Below are 9,688 nucleotides of genomic sequence, written 5' to 3' on the forward strand. Positions count from 1 at the left end.
CTATGTACAGGGCTGTATGTGGAGCCATCATACTATGTACAGGACTGTATGTGGAGCCATCATACTATGTACAGGACTGTATGTGGAGTCATCATACTATGTACAGGGCTGTATGTGGAGTCATCATACTATGTACAGGGCTGTATGTGGAGCCATCATACTATGTGCAGGACTGTATGTGGAGCCATCATACTATGTACAGGACTGTATGTGGAGTCATCATACTATGTACAGGACTGTATGTGGAGCCATCATACTATGTACAGGGCTGTATGTGGAGCCATCATACTATGTACAGGACTGTATGTGGAGTCATCATACTATGTGCAGGACTGTATGTGGAGCCATCATACTATGTACAGGACTGTATGTGGAGTCATCATACTATGTACAGGACTGTATGTGGAGCCATCATACTATGTACAGGGCTGTATGTGGAGCCATCATACTATGTACAGGACTGTATGTGGAGTCATCATACTATGTACAGGGCTGTATGTGGAGTCATCATACTATGTACAGGGCTGTATGTGGAGCCATCATACTATGTACAGGACTGTATGTGGAGCCATCATACTATGTACAGGGCTGTATGTGGAGCAATTATACTATGTGCAGGACTGTATGTGGAGGCATCATACTATGTACAGGGCTGTATGTGGAGCCATCATACTATGTACAGGGCTGTATGTGGAGTCATCATACTATGTACAGGACTGTATGTGGAGCCATCATACTATGTACAGGGCTGTATGTGGAGCCATCATACTATGTACAGGGCTGTATGTGGAGCAATTATACTATGTGCAGGACTGTATGTGGAGGCATCATACTATGTACAGGACTGTATGTGGAGCCATCATACTATGTACAGGACTGTATGTGGAGCCATCATACTATGTACAGGGCTGTATGTGGAGTCATCATACTATGTACAGGACTGTATGTGGAGCAATTATACTATGTGCAGGACTGTATGTGGAGGCATTATACTATGTACAGGACTGTATGTGGAGTCATCATACTATGTACAGGGCTGTATGTGGAGCAATTATACTATGTGCAGGACTGTATGTGGAGCCATCATACTATGTACAGGACTGTATGTGGAGCCATCATACTATGTACAGGACTGTATGTGGAGCAATTATACTATGTGCAGGACTGTATGTGGAGGCATCATACTATGTACAGGGCTGTATGTGGAGTCATCATACTATGTACAGGGCTGTATGTGGAGCAATTATACTATGTGCAGGACTGTATGTGGAGGCATCATACTATGTACAGGACTGTATGTGGAGCCATCATACTATGTACAGGACTGTATGTGGAGCCATCATACTATGTACAGGGCTGTATGTGGAGCCATCACACTATGTACAGGACTGTATGTGAAGTCATCATACTATGTACAGGGCTGTATGTGGAGTCATCATACTATGTACAGGGCTGTATGTGGAGCCATCATACTATGTACAGGGCTGTATGTGGAGCAATCATACTATGTATAGGACTGTATGTGAAGTCATCATACTATGTACAGGGCTGTATGTGGAGCCATCATACTATGTACAGGGCTGTATGTGGAGTCATCATACTATGTACAGGGCTGTATGTGGGGCCATCATACTATGTACAGGACTGTATGTGGAGCAATTATACTATGTGCAGGACTGTATGTGGAGGCATCATACTATGTACAGGACTGTATGTGGAGCAATTATACTATGTGCAGGACTGTATGTGGAGGCATCATACTATGTACAGGACTGTATGTGGAGCCATCATACTATGTACAGGACTGTATGTGGAGCCATCATACTATGTACAGGGCTGTATGTGGAGCAATCATACTATGTATAGGACTGTATGTGAAGTCATCATACTATGTACAGGGCTGTATGTGGAGCCATCATACTATGTACAGGGCTGTATGTGGAGTCATCATACTATGTACAGGGCTGTATGTGGAGCCATCATACTATGTACAGGACTGTATGTGAAGTCATCATACTATGTACAGGGCTGTATGTGGAGCCATCATACTATGTACAGGACTGTATGTGAAGTCATCATACTATGTACAGGGCTGTATGTGGAGCCATCATACTATGTACAGGGCTGTATGTGGAGTCATCATACTATGTACAGGACTGTATGTGGAGCCATCATACTATGTACAGGGCTGTATGTGGAGTCATCATACTATGTACAGGACTGTATGTGGAGTCATCATACTATGTACAGGACTGTATGTGGAGTCATCATACTATGTACAGGGCTGTATGTGGAGCCATCATACTATGTACAGGACTGTATGTGGAGCCATCATACTATGTACAGGGCTGTATGTGGAGCCATCATACTATGTACAGGGCTGTATGTGGAGCCATCATACTATGTACAGGACTGTATGTGGAGCCATCATACTATGTACAGGACTGTATGTGGAGCCATCATACTATGTACAGGGCTGTATGTGGAGCCATCATACTATGTACAGGACTGTATGTGGAGCCATCATACTATGTACAGGGCTGTATGTGGAGCCATCATACTATGTACAGGACTGTATGTGGAGTCATCATACTATGTACAGGGCTGTATGTGGAGCCATCATACTATGTACAGGACTGTATGTGGAGTCATCATACTATGTACAGGGCTGTATGTGGAGCCATCATACTATGTACAGGGCTGTATGTGGAGCCATCATACTATGTACAGGGCTGTATGTGGAGCCATCATACTATGTACAGGGCTGTATGTGGAGTCATCATCCTATGTACAGGGCTGTATGTGGAGCCATCATACTATGTACAGGACTGTATGTGGAGCCATCATACTATGTACAGGGCTGTATGTGGAGCCATCATACTATGTACAGGGCTGTATGTGGAGCCATCATACTATGTACAGGGCTGTATGTGGAGCCATCATACTATGTACAGGGCTGTATGTGGAGCCATCATACTATGTGCAGGACTGTATGTGGGGCCATCATACTATGTACAGGACTGTATGTGGAGTCATCATACTATGTACAGGGCTGTATGTGGAGCCATCATACTATGTACAGGGCTGTATGTGGAGCCATCATACTATGTACAGGGCTGTATGTGGAGTCATCATACTATGTACAGGACTGTATGTGGAGCCATCATACTATGTACAGGACTGTATGTGGAGCCATCATACTATGTACAGGACTGTATGTGGAGTCATCATACTATGTACAGGGCTGTATGTGGAGCCATCATACTATGTACAGGGCTGTATGTGGAGCCATCATACTATGTACAGGGCTGTATGTGGAGTCATCATACTATGTACAGGGCTGTATGTGGAGCCATCATACTATGTACAGGGCTGTATGTGGAGCCATCATACTATGTGCAGGACTGTATGTGGGGCCATCATACTATGTACAGGACTGTATGTGGAGTCATCATACTATGTACAGGACTGTATGTGGAGTCATCATACTATGTACAGGACTGTATGTGGAGTCATCATACTATGTACAGGACTGTATGTGGGGCCATCATACTATGTACAGGACTGTATGTGGGGCCATCATACTATGTACAGGACTGTATGTGGAGCCATCATACTATGTACAGGACTGTATGTGGAGCCATCACACTATGTACAGGACTGTATGTGGAGCCATCATACTATGTACAGGACTGTATGTGGAGCCATCATACTATGTACAGGACTGTATGTGGAGTCATCATACTATGTACAGGACTGTATGTGGAGTCATCATACTATGTACAGGGCTGTATGTGGAGTCATCATACTATGTACAGGACTGTATGTGGAGTCATCACACTATGTACAGTACTGTATGTGGAGCCATCATACTATGTACAGGACTGTATGTGGAGCCATCATACTATGTACAGGGCTGTATGTGGAGCCATCATACTATGTACAGGGCTGTATGTGGAGTCATCATACTATGTACAGGGCTGTATGTGGAGTCATCATACTATGTACAGGGCTGTATGTGGAGTCATCATACTATGTACAGGACTGTATGTGGAGCCATCATACTATGTACAGGGCTGTATGTGGAGCCATCATACTATGTACAGGGCTGTATGTGGAGCCATCATACTATGTACAGGGCTGTATGTGGAGCCATCATACTATGTACAGGGCTGTATGTGGAGCCATCATACTATGTACAGGGCTGTATGTGGAGCCATCATACTATGTACAGGGCTGTATGTGGAGCCATCATACTATGTACAGGGCTGTATGTGGAGTCATCATACTATGTACAGGGCTGTATGTGGAGCCATCATACTATGTACAGGGCTGTATGTGGAGCCATCATACTATGTACAGGGCTGTATGTGGAGCCATCATACTATGTACAGGGCTGTATGTGGAGCCATCATACTATGTACAGGGCTGTATGTGGAGCCATCATACTATGTACAGGGCTGTATGTGGAGTCATCATACTATGTACAGGGCTGTATGTGGAGCCATCATACTATGTACAGGACTGTATGTGGAGCCATCATACTATGTACAGGACTGTATGTGGAGCCATCATACTATGTACAGGACTGTATGTGGAGTCATCATACTATGTACAGGACTGTATGTGGAGTCATCATACTATGTACAGTACTGTATGTGGAGCCATCATACTATGTACAGGGCTGTATGTGGAGCCATCATACTATGTACAGGACTGTATGTGGAGCCATCATACTATGTACAGGACTGTATGTGGAGCCATCATACTATGTACAGGACTGTATGTGGAGCCATCATACTATGTACAGGACTGTATGTGGAGTCATCATACTATGTACAGGACTGTATGTGGAGTCATCATACTATGTACAGTACTGTATGTGGAGCCATCATACTATGTACAGGACTGTATGTGGAGCCATCATACTATGTACAGGACTGTATGTGGAGCCATCATACTATGTACAGGACTGTATGTGGAGTCATCATACTATGTACAGGACTGTATGTGGAGTCATCATACTATGTACAGTACTGTATGTGGAGTCATCATACTATGTACAGGACTGTATGTGGAGCCATCATACTATGTACAGGGCTGTATGTGGAGCAATCATACTATGTATAGGACTGTATGTGAAGTCATCATACTATGTACAGGGCTGTATGTGGAGCCATCATACTATGTACAGGGCTGTATGTGGAGCCATCATACTATGTACAGGACTGTATGTGGAGCCATCATACTATGTACAGGGCTGTATGTGGAGCAATCATACTATGTACAGGACTGTATGTGGAGCAATCATACTATGTATAGGACTGTATGTGAAGTCATCATACTATGTACAGGGCTGTATGTGGAGCCATCATACTATGTACAGGGCTGTATGTGGAGCCATCATACTATGTACAGGACTGTATGTGGAGCCATCATACTATGTACAGGGCTGTATGTGGAGCCATCATACTATGTACAGGGCTGTATGTGGAGCCATCATACTATGTACAGGGCTGTATGTGGAGCCATCATACTATGTACAGGACTGTATGTGAAGTCATCATACTGTGTACAGGGCTGTATGTGGAGCCATCATACTATGTACAGGGCTGTATGTGGAGTCATCATACTATGTACAGGGCTGTATGTGAAGTCATCATACTATGTATAGGACTGTATGTGAAGTCATCATACTATGTACAGGGCTGTATGTGGAGTCATCATACTATGTATAGGACTGTATGTGAAGTCATCATACTATGTACAGGACTGTATGTGGAGTCATCATACTATGTACAGGGCTGTATGTGGAGTCATCATACTATGTACAGGGCTGTATGTGGAGCCATCATACTATGTACAGGGCTGTATGTGGAGCCATCATACTATGTACAGGGCTGTATGTGGAGCCATCATACTATGTACAGGACTGTATGTGAAGTCATCATACTATGTACAGGGCTGTATGTGGAGTCATCATACTATGTACAGGGCTGTATGTGGAGCCATCATACTATGTACAGGACTGTATGTGGAGCCATCATACTATGTACAGGGCTGTATGTGGAGCCATCATACTATGTACAGGGCTGTATGTGGAGCCATCATACTATGTACAGGGCTGTATGTGGAGCCATCATACTATGTACAGGGCTGTATGTGGAGCCATCATACTATGTACAGGGCTGTATGTGGAGCCATCATACTATGTACAGGACTGTATGTGGAGCCATCATACTATGTACAGGGCTGTATGTGGAGCCATCATACTATGTACAGGGCTGTATGTGGAGCCATCATACTATGTACAGGACTGTATGTGGAGCCATCATACTATGTACAGGGCTGTATGTGGAGTCATCATACTATGTACAGGGCTGTATGTGGAGCAATTATACTATGTGCAGGACTGTATGTGGAGCAATTATACTATGTGCAGGACTGTATGTGGAGCCATCATACTATGTACAGGGCTGTATGAGGAGCAATCATACTATGTATAGGACTGTATGTGAAGTCATCATACTATGTACAGGGCTGTATGTGGAGCCATCATACTATGTACAGGGCTGTATGTGGAGTCATCATACTATGTACAGGACTGTATGTGAAGTCATCATACTATGTACAGGGCTGTATGTGGAGTCATCATACTATGTACAGGGCTGTATGTGGAGCCATCATACTATGTACAGGGCTGTATGTGGAGTCATCATACTATGTACAGGACTGTATGTGAAGTCATCATACTATGTACAGGGCTGTATGTGGAGTCATCATACTATGTACAGGACTGTAAGTGGAGCCATCATACTATGTACAGGACTGTATGTGGAGCCATCATACTATGTACAGGGCTGTATGTGGAGCCATCATACTATGTACAGGGCTGTATGTGGAGCCATCATACTATGTACAGGGCTGTATGTGGAGCCATCATACTATGTACAGGGCTGTATGTGGAGCCATCATACTATGTGCAGGGCTGTATGTGGAGTCATCATACTATGTGCAGGGCTGTATGTGGAGCCATCATACTATGTACAGGACTGTATGTGGAGCCATCATACTATGTACAGGACTGTATGTGGAGCCATCATACTATGTACAGGACTGTATGTGGAGCCATCATACTATGTACAGGGCTGTATGTGAAGTCATCATACTATGTACAGGGCTGTATGTGGAGCCATCATACTATGTACAGGGCTGTATGTGAAGTCATCATACTATGTACAGGGCTGTATGTGGAGCCATCATACTATGTACAGGACTGTAAGTGGAGCCATCATACTATGTACAGGACTGTATGTGGAGCCATCATACTATGTACAGGGCTGTATGTGGAGTCATCATACTATGTACAGGGCTGTATGTGGAGCCATCATACTATGTACAGGACTGTATGTGGAGCCATCATACTATGTACAGGGCTGTATGTGGAGCCATCATACTATGTACAGGACTGTATGTGGAGCCATCATACTATGTACAGGACTGTATGTGGAGCCATCATACTATGTACAGGACTGTATGTGGAGCCATCATACTATGTACAGGGTTGTATGTGGAGCCATCATACTATGTACAGGGCTGTATGTGGAGCCATCATAATATGTGCAGGACTGTATGTGGAGCCATCATACTATGTACAGGGCTGTATGTGGAGCCATCATACTATGTACAGGACTGTATGTGGAGCCATCATACTATGTACAGGACTGTATGTGGAGCCATCATACTATGTACAGGACTGTATGTGGAGCCATCATACTATGTACAGGACTGTATGTGGAGCCATCATACTATGTACAGGACTGTATGTGGAGTCATCATACTATGTACAGGGCTGTATGTGGAGCCATCATACTATGTACAGGACTGTATGTGGAGTCATCATACTATGTACAGGGCTGTATGTGGAGCCATCATACTATGTACAGGGCTGTATGTGGAGCCATCATACTATGTACAGGACTGTATGTGGAGCCATCATACTATGTACAGGGCTGTATGTGGAGTCATCATACTATGTACAGGGCTGTATGTGAAGTCATCATACTATGTACAGGGCTGTATGTGGAGCAATTATACTATGTGCAGGACTGTATGTGGAGCCATCATACTATGTGCAGGACTGTATGTGGAGGCATCATACTATGTACAGGACTGTATGTGGAGCCATCATACTATGTACAGGACTGTATGTGGAGCCATCATACTATGTACAGGGCTGTATGTGGAGCAATCATACTATGTATAGGACTGTATGTGAAGTCATCATACTATGTACAGGGCTGTATGTGGAGCCATCATACTATGTACAGGGCTGTATGTGGAGTCATCATACTATGTACAGGACTGTATGTGAAGTCATCATACTATGTACAGGGCTGTATGTGGAGTCATCATACTATGTACAGGGCTGTATGTGGAGCAATTATACTATGTGCAGGACTGTATGTGGAGCCATCATACTATGTACAGGACTGTATGTGGAGCCATCATACTATGTACAGGACTGTATGTGAAGCCATCATACTATGTACAGGGCTGTATGTGGAGCAATCATACTATGTATAGGACTGTATGTGAAGTCATCATACTATGTACAGGGCTGTATGTGGAGCCATCATACTATGTACAGGACTGTATGTGAAGCCATCATACTATGTACAGGGCTGTATGTGGAGCAATCATACTATGTATAGGACTGTATGTGAAGCCATCATACTATGTACAGGGCTGTATGTGGAGCAATCATACTATGTACAGGGCTGTATGTGGAGCCATCATACTATGTACAGGGCTGTATGTGGAGTCATCATACTATGTACAGGACTGTATGTGAAGTCATCATACTATGTACAGGGCTGTATGTGGAGTCATCATACTATGTACAGGGCTGTATGTGGAGTCATCATACTATGTACAGGACTGTATGTGGAGTCATCATACTATGTACAGGACTGTATGTGGAGCCATCATACTATGTACAGGGCTGTATGTGGAGCCATCATACTATGTACAGGACTGTATGTGAAGTCATCATACTATGTACAGGACTGTATGTGAAGCCATCATACTATGTACAGGACTGTATGTGAAGTCATCATACTATGTACAGGGCTGTATGTGGAGCCATCATACTATGTACAGGGCTGTATGTGGAGTCATCATACTATGTACAGGACTGTATGTGAAGTCATCATACTATGTACAGGGCTGTATGTGGAGTCATCATACTATGTACAGGGCTGTATGTGGAGTCATCATACTATGTACAGGACTGTATGTGGAGTCATCATACTATGTACAGGACTGTATGTGGAGCCATCATACTATGTACAGGGCTGTATGTGGAGCCATCATACTATGTACAGGGCTGTATGTGGAGCCATCATACTATGTACAGGGCTGTATGTGGAGTCATCATCCTATGTACAGGGCTGTATGTGGAGCCATCATACTATGTACAGGGCTGTATGTGGAGCCATCATACTATGTGCAGGACTGTATGTGGGGCCATCATACTATGTACAGGACTGTATGTGGAGCCATCATACTATGTACAGGGCTGTATGTGGAGCCATCATACTATGTACAGGGCTGTATGTGGAGCCATCATACTATGTACAGGACTGTATGTGGAGCCATCATACTATGTACAGGGCTGTATGTGGAG

Source organism: Phyllobates terribilis, unplaced genomic scaffold (assembly GCF_046119375.1).
Source record: "Phyllobates terribilis strain yellow unplaced genomic scaffold, ASM4611937v1 Scaffold_256__1_contigs__length_2794641, whole genome shotgun sequence".
NCBI classification, from domain to species: domain Eukaryota; kingdom Metazoa; phylum Chordata; class Amphibia; order Anura; family Dendrobatidae; genus Phyllobates; species Phyllobates terribilis.